Here is an 11762-nt window from a genome sequence, read left to right as displayed (position 1 = left end):
TAGATTATTCGTAATATTTTCTTTTTATATTAATATAATTGAAACTATATCATTAATATATTTATATAAAATATATTAGTGACGTTGAAGTATCTCTTTAAGAGTCCACCAGACTTAAGAGGTCTTACCAAATTTACTAAAAAATAAAGTGGATTTCTTTAATTTAATTTAAGATATGATTAAGGGATTTGTTTTCATAATTAAGATGTAATAATGATTGATTTGAGAAGTGGAGGATTAATTTACCATCTACATAATATTCACTATTTGAAGTGATTTATTGGAGTTAGAGATTTTAGGCTTAGATTGGATATTTCTATGTAGGGATAATTTGATCCATATTTAGTGAATCTCAACAAAATTGGCACCTTGTATATAATAGAGTCCTGAAAACAAGGGTAGAGAGTGAGATAGACAGAGAGAAGAGAAGAATAAGATAGAGAGTGGGTGTAAGAAAAGGTTTGACAGGCCAAGAAGGGAGATTATAGCAATATTTAACAACCCTCAATATAACAATTGATTAAAATTGATGATTTGATTTTGAATGTTATTCACAAGATTGTATGGATATTTGTATCTCATCTCTTGTGGGAAGGTCTCTTCAAATATTATTGAATATCAATGTTGGTCATGTTAATAAATGTTGAGCAAGAATACTACGAGATGGTGTGTTGAATTTGCAGTGGAGTCTCTCTCACACAATCTCTATGTCATGTTTTATATGAATGCTTGGGTTTTTACATTCACTATGTAATGTCTATATTGGCAAGAATGTGAGAATTGTGAACGTAAAACGAGATGATTTTTAGCCTTGTTGCAACGAAAAATTGATATTTCATCATGAATGATCAAGAATCGCTATCGTCGGCTCTAATTCGAAGTTACAGAGTAAATTGTGGTTACAGTGCAATTCAGGGTCGTCAATCCAGACTGGAGTCAAGTGTTATAACATTACCTTTTTGCAAGTCCAAATTCATTTTATAAATAGTTCATTAGATGGAAAAAATAAAGAATTATTTTGTCAACAATCTTCGTCATGCATACTAGTTTGCAACATAGTATCCAATTCAAGGAGCATCTAAGCTTCATAATTGTTGGTAATGTAGATTTCACCTGAGTTGGGATTGGAAACACATCCCAAACTTGAGTATCTAGAGTGTACCCCACAACAAGGCTTTGAGGTCATGCCATAAAGAAATATGGTTCAAGCCTCATCCAAGCCTTCCCAAAGTGTGTCACATACAACTGATCTGGATTCCTAGATTCTCAGATTGAGAAGTTATATTCAAATTAAAGTGAAGGCATGTGAGTTGAAGCGATAAATATGGGCTAGGAAAAAGATATTTGTATCAAGGTTATATTTGAATTGGAAGGAGATTATTTGGGTCACAACATATCTGGATTAAAGAAAATGAATTATGTTCGGGGCATATATCTAGGTTAAATAAAGTATCCAGATCATTAGAAAAAAATCAGGCTTGGACCCTGTAGATTTTGGGGAGTGCACCAAAATGTTATTTGGGTTGAGACATATCTAGGTCTAAAGAATTCCAGGTCATCGGCAAGGAACTTACTAACAAATTATCCCAAATACAAGTGGAACTCTAGAAAAATGCTAAGTCTTAGTGCTTGGTTATGTGGATAGTGCATATTACACCCTTGGAGATTAGGGCTTAGAAATTCAGTGTTTTAATTTAATATAAATTTCAGGATTACACTAAGAAATTTGGAATGAAGAAAGGGTAAATTTGGGAGATAGATGCATTGGCATCAATTAGATAGATAATAAGTATTTTCAATAAAAATAAAAATAAATATTATAAAAATATATCATTGATATTTATATAGTATATAATATTATTTGTATGAGGTGAATTTGATGAAAGAAGGACAAGGGGTGGGGTGGGATGACGAAGTCCTGCAAAGCTAGGTCATGCATTGTCTTCTACCAACCCATGACATGTAATACTAGGTATTAATGGGATGATGAAAGTCCACAAAGCTAGGTCATGCATCATCCTTTGCCCAAATCATGACATGCAGTACTAGGTATTAATGGTAACTTTCTAGTCCTATATCATGGTTCCTCCATTGTAGCAATGTCATGTTCATTTATCGATTAACATGGCTTTCAAGATAATTATATAAGGCAATGATACAACGATGTGTTTAATCAATTGGTTTTGGCTGTGGGGAATGTTTATTACAATAGGATCGACCCTTGCATGCTCTAAAATATGGCTCTTCTCTCTCTACTGCAAGTTGATATATCATCTCCTTTTAGTTTAATTTAATTTCAAAGGTATTTTCCCTTTTCCAATTTCTCCTTAACCCAGCTACAGAGGGAATTGCAACCAGAGAACTTGCTAAGGTTTTTTCAACTTTGCCTCCCCTACAACAAGAAATGTGATAATGCAACAAGAAGTCGAGGTTAAATTAAGCAAGAAGTGGTGAATTATGAAGAGGTAATGAATGAAGCTACAGATATTGTCCCACATATGGGAACCAGCCACACTCGTGACATGAAGTGCCATAGAATATTGCAGCTATACTAGCATACCAAAAAATTGATTTCTTATGCCCTCACCAAATAGAGCACAAATACTTGCGAGCATGACTAGGCAGAGTAAAGAAGCAAGGGTGTCTTCTTCTGGCTCTAAAAAAGGAAAAGAAGTAGTGAGGATTCCTTATCTATGAGACCAATCTAGTTTCTAGGGTAAATCCTATTTACATCCCTGAGGATGCTTCGACAACCATAGCTTACAACTAGGTTTAATTTTACTATCTATAATTTTTGTTTTGTTTTATGTATTTATAGGTTTGATCAACTCATAAAGATTTTTTATTTTTAGAAATGTTAATATCTCTTATCAAATTTTGGAAATTTTTTATATATGGCAGTGATGACCTTGTCCAATTTTGATGATGCCTAGTTTCTTTATGGGTAGGCTTAAAATAGTAGGTCACACGTTAGGGCCATCTAGTGTTATGGTCTTATCCATTAGCTACTAGCATTGGCTTTGTAAATATGGTATAGGAATTATATATATATATATATATATATATATATATATATATATATATATATATATATATATATATATAAATAAATAATTATATAATTTAAATTTTGAGTGCAATGGTATATTGCAATATCTATAGTTGGGAAGATTGCTTGCTCTCATTCGGGCCAGAACTCATTTTTTGGAAGTGACATATTAGCATGTTGTGATAAGGATAGAGAGTTAGACACCCTAAAATAATAGTCACTTTAGTGCTCCTTAATTTTTATTAAGTCACAGATTATTAATATATCTAACCTCAAACTATTATATAAAATTTTGAATTATAATGATAGTCATATATTGCTTTATAACTTAATCTAAATCATTTCAATAAATTAATCATTTTAATGATTAAAACCATTATTAAAAATATACATACTTACTTCCATTTTTTAAAATAATTTAAAATATATAACATATGCATGTGTGTAAAATTCAATGAGAACACTTTGTCATTTGAAATAGTGCAAAATTTTCAAAATAAACAATGTGATTCTTTAAAGTAATGATTTTTTTAATTTAAATAAATTTTAAATTATGAAATGGTTTTATTAAATATTAATATTATTAATTAGTTAATAAATTTTAAATTTTTAAAAGAGATTTTTTCTTTTTGGAGAGATCACATCGAATAATTTTTTGGAATTAAAGTTTTGAATCTTCTAGTGTGGTTCATTGTCAAAGCAAAAGTGGAGTATATGATCTAACATTAACAATATATATAGGTGTAGATGTGTCAAAGAAAACAAATTCATCCATTAGAAAGTAAAAAAAAAAATCAAAAAACAAATTTTTTTATTTTTTTTATACGCTAAAAAGTCAAAGTCAAATGAAATCAAATGTTCAAAACAATCCTCATGTATTGAAAATAATAATAATAATAATAATAATAATAAATATATATATATATATACAAAGATGAAATGCTAAAATTGTGGAGAAAATAAAGGAAGTCAAAAGAAGGATCAATACAAATTATTAAAAACAGGATCAGTGAAAAAAAAATTAAATAAATAAATAATTGTAAATAAAAATAAATTATAATAATAAAAAATAAATATATAAGTAATAAAATTAAATAAAAAAGAGACTAAAGAAATAGGCAATTTCCAAAAAAAAAAACTAGGAATAGAGAGCAGGGATCAGTTGCTGCTAATTCTCCAACCTTCATCCCTATTCAGATTTTTATCGTGCTTCTCAATTCCTAAAGCCTCCCTGAACTTCCTATTATGGAATTATCAATTTTGGCTAAAACACAGGAATCTTCAATACATATGTGGTGTTTAGTATTAGACGCGTGCTCAACTAAGGCAGACGAGCGGGATCTATTATGCCTAATATCTGCCACATGCTCTTGGATCCTTTGCTTGATGGAACAACCTATTTCTCCAATATATGGTGTTCCACATGAGCAAGGGACTAAGTAAACACCTTTCATATCTTTGGGGTCAACATGATCCTTGATTGACTTAAGGGAGCTACGAATAGTGCTCAAGGGCTTAAAGGAAGCATGCACCTTATTCTTACACAGAATGTGTGTGATCTTGTCAGTGGTTCCCCTTATGAAAGGAAGTTGCATGTAGTTTTCAAAACCAAGGGGATCCTTTTTTGGTTTAGGTCTGAGGCTAGCTTTTCAAAAATATTTGATACCTAATGTCTATTATAGCCATTATCTTCAAAATATATATATATATATATATATATATATATATATATATTAAAATATTTTTATTAAATTAAATTAATTTTATATTACATTTCATTTAGTAAATTAAATTACTTAAAATTATCTATATTTATAAATTTTAGATAATATTTTATTTAATATTCCTTGATGAGGTGTTTACGGCTGAAGGTGAAGTGTCAGTTAGAATTCGGGCTAGGGTTCAAGGCCTCTCCCCCTCCTAAAGTGTCAGTTAGAATTCGGGCTAGGGCTCAAGGCCTCTCCCCCTCCTAGCATGATAACTGATTAGTGAGTACAATAAACTCAGTCTTGGTAGTGATGCCTCCCTCCTTGCAAGATATATTGCATTAAACTCACTCATGTCATTGCCTCCACAAACTTCGTGAAGGGTGTTATCTCCAAGCTCGCTAAAATGATTTCCATTTTCATTTTTTCCAATTCCTTCCAATTGTTTCCACCTCCCAACATGACTCTTGCTTGCAACTCCTCTTTCCTTGGTTCTCCTTTTGATAGCTTCTCTCTAACTTTCCTCGTGCCCTCATTAACACTAATGGATGATGGAGGACATGCATAGGTGATCATAGACATAGCCTTTTTCCTCAAGGAAAGTATTAATCTCTTCTTCGGCCTACACTTTGTTCATCATTCAATTTTGAGTCTCCTTTGACTCACTCAGTTCTTTCTTCCCTTAGCCACTATGACGTGATCTTCCCTTAGCCACTATGACGTGACAGTCTACATGTATCTGACAAGGTGCTATAGGTTGTGGGAGTGTTAGAGTCTCACAGGCTCATTTTTGAGCTAATACTTTTGCCCGCCACTATAAATATCACACTCCCCTTAAAATCTACTCAAAAATTTACGCAGTTGAGGATGAAGGCATACTATACTCTGAGGTTATGGACAATATTGTGGATTGGGATCTGGACATTGGAAACACCAAAGACCATAAAAATCATTCATTTCTTATTTTTATTGGCACATTAAACTACTTCTACATAAAGCTATGGTTAATATATGGGATGCTCGAGACAACCTCACACACAAGTTGGAGGAGTTAAAGTTGTTGTTGATGGATTTGGCGGGCCATATTGCTCGCCTTGAAATGGGCTTGCCTCCAGGTTTGACAGTGATACCACATTGCAAGGATTCAGACCACCCAATTGAATTAGACACCTCCTTATCTTCATGACTCAATTTTTTCTTAATTTTTGTTCTATTCATTTTGTCGAAATTTTTTGGATTCTTTGGTTGTAGTGTTCAGGGTTGGTCTCCCCACTTATGGGACAATTTCTTTTATTTTTAGACCAATGCTATTAGTTCTTTGCATACAATCTCAAAATTCGGTCTATAATTTTGTTTTTCTTTCAACTAGTTTTCCCCTCAAAGCGATAGGCAAATTGTACGTTTTTTGGGTGCTCTTTTCCTCATACCATTTTGGACACTAACTGACCAACAATTATCTTGTCTTTGGTGTGGTTTCCCATGTGGCATACCAAAGACAAATAACAACAGTAACAACTGCAATTGTTTTATTAACAATAGAAATCTTAACTTACCAAAACAAAAACAAAAAGCATTTCATTTAATATAAGTTAAGTTTCATATTTAAAATAATATGTAGTTATAATTAAAAGCATGAGAGATATTTATTATGTTATTTTTTTTTTAATTATTTCACAATGGGACTTAATACCCCTGATGGGGGTGACCTCGATGTTAAGTGAAGGACAGGGAGGGACATTTAACCCCATGCCACATGGCATTAAATGACATGAAGTGTATTAAATACGCCTCATGTGGCGCGCGAGAACAGATAGTTCTCGAAGGGCATTGCGGTATATGTGATATGTGGGTTCTATTGGAAAATCATTGGATTTGCATGGTAATGGGAAGAGGGAAATTGGTAGGTAATGTCTTCGTTGGAGTGCAAGGTGGATTGCTATCCTTTTCATCCATGGCTCCCCAAACTATAATAGTTAGAATAGTCGTTGTTTCAAATCTTGGATGCTTATCCCCTATCACAGTAGAAACTCGGTTGAAAACGGCTTGGGACCTACGCTCATGGTGGTCTGCACAGACAGACGACAGGAGTTGAGAATTGATTCAAAGCAATCAACAATTGGCGTTGACGATTATGGTGACTTTGAGAGTGGCCACCTCATTTTCAATCTCACTAGTTAAATCCCCCCCCCTAGTCTTCAATTTTGCTCATATTCTTTCTCTTTTCTAGAATGTTAACTTTTGTGATGGAACAGTTATTCAGCTTGGGATAGTCGTGGCTGAGTTTATGGTTGTTGGGGATAGGCCCCTCCTGGTCTCTATCTTACTCCTTTGTTGGTGTCCATCCTCCCTACTTGTATTTTAAAATTAAACACCATTAAAAGAAATTATTATATATTCATATTATTTAAAACAAATATACATTATAACCAAGTGCAAATTTCCCCCTCGTGCAAATCCAAGAGCAATCTGTACATCAATAAACAAATAAATCCTATGATTACACATTCCTAAATGCTCATATATAACATCATGGAACAAAAATCCTATGATAACACATTCCCTATATGCTCACATATATAACACGATGGCACAGGATCTTCTAAGACTCTCATACACCATGTTCTTCTAACTAATATCACTGCTATTTAAAAATAGAAGAATTTTCAATCTGCATATGGGATCTAAGATGTAAAAACAAGTCTTCAATCTAATGATCAATCTATACATTAACAAACAAATAAATCCTATGATTACACATTCCTAAATGCTCATATATAACATCATGGAACAAAAATCCTATGATCACACATTCCCTATATGCTCACATATATAACACGATGGCACACGATCTTCCGAGACTCTCATACACCATGTTCTTCTAAGCTAATATCACTACTATTTAAAAATAGAAGAATTTTCAATCTGCATATGGGATCTAAGATGTAAAAACAAGTCTTCAATCTGATTATAGGATTCAACAGGATGAAATGAAACAAAACAATTCTGGAGCCCAGAAGTACCAAAATTCATATATATTTCCATCGACTCAGATTTTCATATAGAATACAGACTTAGTAAAAGATATTACTAGCATAACTTTTTGAACTTAAGTCCGTGATTCCAACCAGGACTCCCACAAGAGGATCATTGATATAAGTTGTGGGCTCAAGCTTGCACGAATCGGCCTTGTTATGTCTATTATTCCATGATGTTGCTGTGGAGCTTAGCCAAGACTCCCATGAGAGGAGCATTGATATACGTCGTGGGCTCAAGCTTGGTGGAATCAGCCCTGCTATCCTCAAACCCGTCATAGCGATCAGGCCCTCCCACAACTGCACCTGTTAATTCATTTGGGTTTGGTGCTTCTCTGTTGAACCACAAAGTGAAACCTTCAGTACATGATATCTTTCTGGAATCCTCGTATATCGAAACTATGGAGGACCCTCTGTGGTGAGCTTGTTGTGGATATTTGTCACCAAAACCCACCATGAAAGACATACCAGCAGGATTCTTGCCCAAAATGTAATCCACCTGCAATTTACATATACAAAGTGGATTTGTTAGCTACTACTTTGCTGGTTTTTTCAAATTATGATATGAAAAAACAAATCAAATTTAATTAACTTTGAATCTCTTATACTCTGAGAAAGCTGGAATGGATATACAAGTGTGCTCAATTCTTCTCCTCATTAATTAAATATTTTGCAACACTTAAAAAATTATAATATGTATATGTACTTGTTGTTTGGAAAATGCAATAAGAATGCTTGGTTCATATGTTTGATCGCCAAATTGCAGGTATTGCTTATATCGTGACAGTAAGTAAGTCACTGTAAACTGATACAAGGAATGATGTGCCTGTAGCTTATTGTGTATTTGCACCATCTCTAACAAACAACAAACCTCCTGTACAAGTGCAACAGATACAAACACTATTAATGAGCTTAATTTTGAAACTCAACAAATACAAACACTGTTAATGAGTTTGAAACTCGGAGCATGATAGGGAGAAATTTTCATTTACCTGGTGTGATGGAATTTTGGAATTGAGGACTTTGTGGAAGAACTGAGTAGAGGAACACTTCTGCTTGGCCTTTGAAAACTTGCAGGTGATTCATATGTTTATGTGAATATGGACTTACACTAGACAGGTGGATTTGAACTCCTGCACATTTGAGATCCCAATTGAACTCATACTCATTGGAAGTACAAAAATTTTGGTGGAGTATGTATTTGGTATAATATGGCAATCCAGTTGCTCTATATAGCCACACCGCTGCCCATGCAAGCTCGTCATGTATGTTAGTTAGTAGAGGAATAATAAGAAGACTTCAATAAGTTACATACTCTATAGTTTAAATAAATAATAGTGTGAAGTGAAAAAGGAAGTAAAATTTATAATGTTAAGGAAAGATACATCATAGCCTGAGATAGAGCAATAGAAAGGGCATTCTCCATGATATGTTCCGCGGTACTGGTAGGCAAAACGAAAAAGCTGTACTAAATGATATATTCAATTGCATGAGTATCATAAAAAGTTGGAAAAGAAAATTCATTAAATTAATTTTCAATTTTGAATCTAACACATGAACGAAAGAGCTGCACTAAATTAATATTCAATTATATGAGTATTTTAAAATGTTGGAGAAGACAATTCATTAAATTAATTTTCAATTTTGAATCTAAGACATGAATTTCATAGACATGTTAAAAATGGGCATTTTTGAAAGATTTTTGGAATATTTTGGAATCATAAAAAACGTAGGCAACCTCAAATAAGTAATCTCACCCGTATTTGTCTGATCCCAAAATATTCCAAAAATGAAGACATTAAATTAAATTTAAAATAAAAGTTATAAAAAAACATTCATCCACAAACAAATATGACCTATCATAAGTTGCTAAAGTTATCTAAATTGTAAATTCTAAGAATAGAATAGAATAGAACAGTGAAAAGAAATTGTTTCCTATCATATGTTTGTTTTAATTACTAAAGTTATCTGGACTGTAAATTCTAAAAATAGTATATAATAGTGAAAAGAAATTAAACCATTGACCTTTTTCCTAACAGTACAGTAGGATTCTAAAATATCTCAATATCTCTCAAATCTGCAATCGCTGTTCTAAACCAATAATACAGTATAAGTGATTTTAGAATACGCATAATCTTATACCAAAGTAGCTCTTTGGAGTAGGAGAATGGAATAAGGTTTGTCAATGGCTGCAAAGACGACGGAGGAAGCGGCCAATGCTGCAGCAGTCTCTGCTGCAATTTCTGTCCCGTGAGTGGATGTATCTATTCTGTACAAAGTCCTTGGAGTGTCCATCCTCTCTGGGTTCTCCCAACAGTTATGGTCTGCAGTTGGATCTCCCACCTAAAAACAAATCCATAACTAAACTCATAATTGCTATTTGTTGTGATCCTTACTAAATTTTGTTGTGATCCATGAGTAAATTTAGTTGGGATGGTAATTAATTCACCTGAACCCACAGCTGGTCTTCGGTGGCGCTTGCTTTCATGAAATAATAAGTTCCCCACGTAATGGCATCCCTAATGTTCTCCAACTCTCCCGCTGCTGTTCATCTCTGTACTGAAGGGCTCCCCATGCCAACATGGTAACGGTGAATGCCATCGGAAACCCATACTTCACATTATCCCCATACTTCACATTATCCCCAGCGTCGTAGTAATCGCCCACCAAATCCACCTACATAAATACACAGTAAAAGCCATGTTGAACATCATTGTATCTTTCCAGACTTCTTGAAGATCTGCACCAAATAATCAATTCCTAATTTATATGGACAGAGAATGTTGATAGAATTCACATTGTAGGTGGGTTGCGGGGATCTTTATGTTAATAACTTAATTGTATATTTCCAGAATATCCTGGAAATTGATAGTGCTGAGAAATATCCTCGTTATTTTCGCATTGATAAGATCAGCGTCGTTATTTTGCCATTTTGGGTATGATTAACAACACTTCTAAAACATTCAGGAAACAACATTTCTAAAACAATCCGGAACAGATGGCAATACCAAAATGAGAAAATATTGTTATTACATTTTGGATTTGTCCGTCTGTTAGAGCAGAATCTCCTCTCCAGCTTATCCTGTTGCTACTGCTGGACAGTTTTCCTGAACGTTGAGCCTCCAGAAACAGAATAGATTTATGCAGAGCATCTTTGTAGTCAAACTCACCCAACACAAACTGATGATGAGCAGACAGCACAGTAGCAAGAATTATACACACAAACCTTTCCACGGTAAGCCTGTAACCCATTTCTGCTGCAATTGATCAGTAAATGGCTACAAAAATAAAAATCTGCAAAAGTTGATGCGTATATATATTTGTAGTCTCACGCATCCAACGTGTAATGACGAAGGGAAATCGATCTCTCGTTTGCATGCACATGGGGCTTGTACAGGTTTTGCAGGACAAAGAAGTCTTGTACATGTTTTGCATGCATGGTTGATGTGGGGCTTATTTTGAAGGCTAGAGAAGTCTGTTCTATATGAAAGGAGGAAAATTCCATGAAAACATTAACTAACTGATAAGTCACTGTATAAGGTCGCCTCGTCACCATTTCCTCGCAGTACTTTTAACGAGCAAATGTTAAATTTTCAACAACAATGGGGTTAAGTATTAATTAACTTGCCTAAAAAATACAAGTTTTCCCTTTATTTTTTTATTTTTTGAGATCACATAGAGCACACTACAAAGAGAATATGTAGTTAAGAAAATATTTTCAACACTGCTTCTAATTTTCCAAGATTTTATAGAGTGCGGGGAAAAGGGAAAATGTAAATTATAAAGAGTATCAAACTAAAAATATGTAAATTATAAAGAGTATAAAACTAAGAATATAAACAGAAAAATGGAAAACGAACTCTATAATTATTATTTTAAAGTGTAATTAAATTGTATATCTCATGACATAATGAAAAAAATTGTATCTTGGGAAAATAGACACCTTTTTTTATGAAAGGAAAGGTGTTATTAACT

The 11762-nt window shown here is 33.4% G+C and overlaps 1 pseudogene; it reads right to left on the bottom strand.

Annotated features, from left to right (window-relative positions):
* Nucleotides 1-7953: 7953 nt before the first annotated feature.
* Nucleotides 7954-11039, bottom strand: LOC149254968 (endoglucanase 16-like; annotated as a pseudogene).
* Nucleotides 11040-11762: the final 723 nt, after the last annotated feature.

This window comes from Pinus tabuliformis, chromosome 7 (assembly GCF_031772625.1).
Source record: "Pinus tabuliformis cultivar Carrire ecotype Pingquan chromosome 7, CPIR1, whole genome shotgun sequence".
Classification (NCBI taxonomy): domain Eukaryota; kingdom Viridiplantae; phylum Streptophyta; class Pinopsida; order Pinales; family Pinaceae; genus Pinus; species Pinus tabuliformis.
Note: the sequence above shows the minus strand (reverse complement) of the source record. Positions and strands in the feature narration are given on the sequence as shown.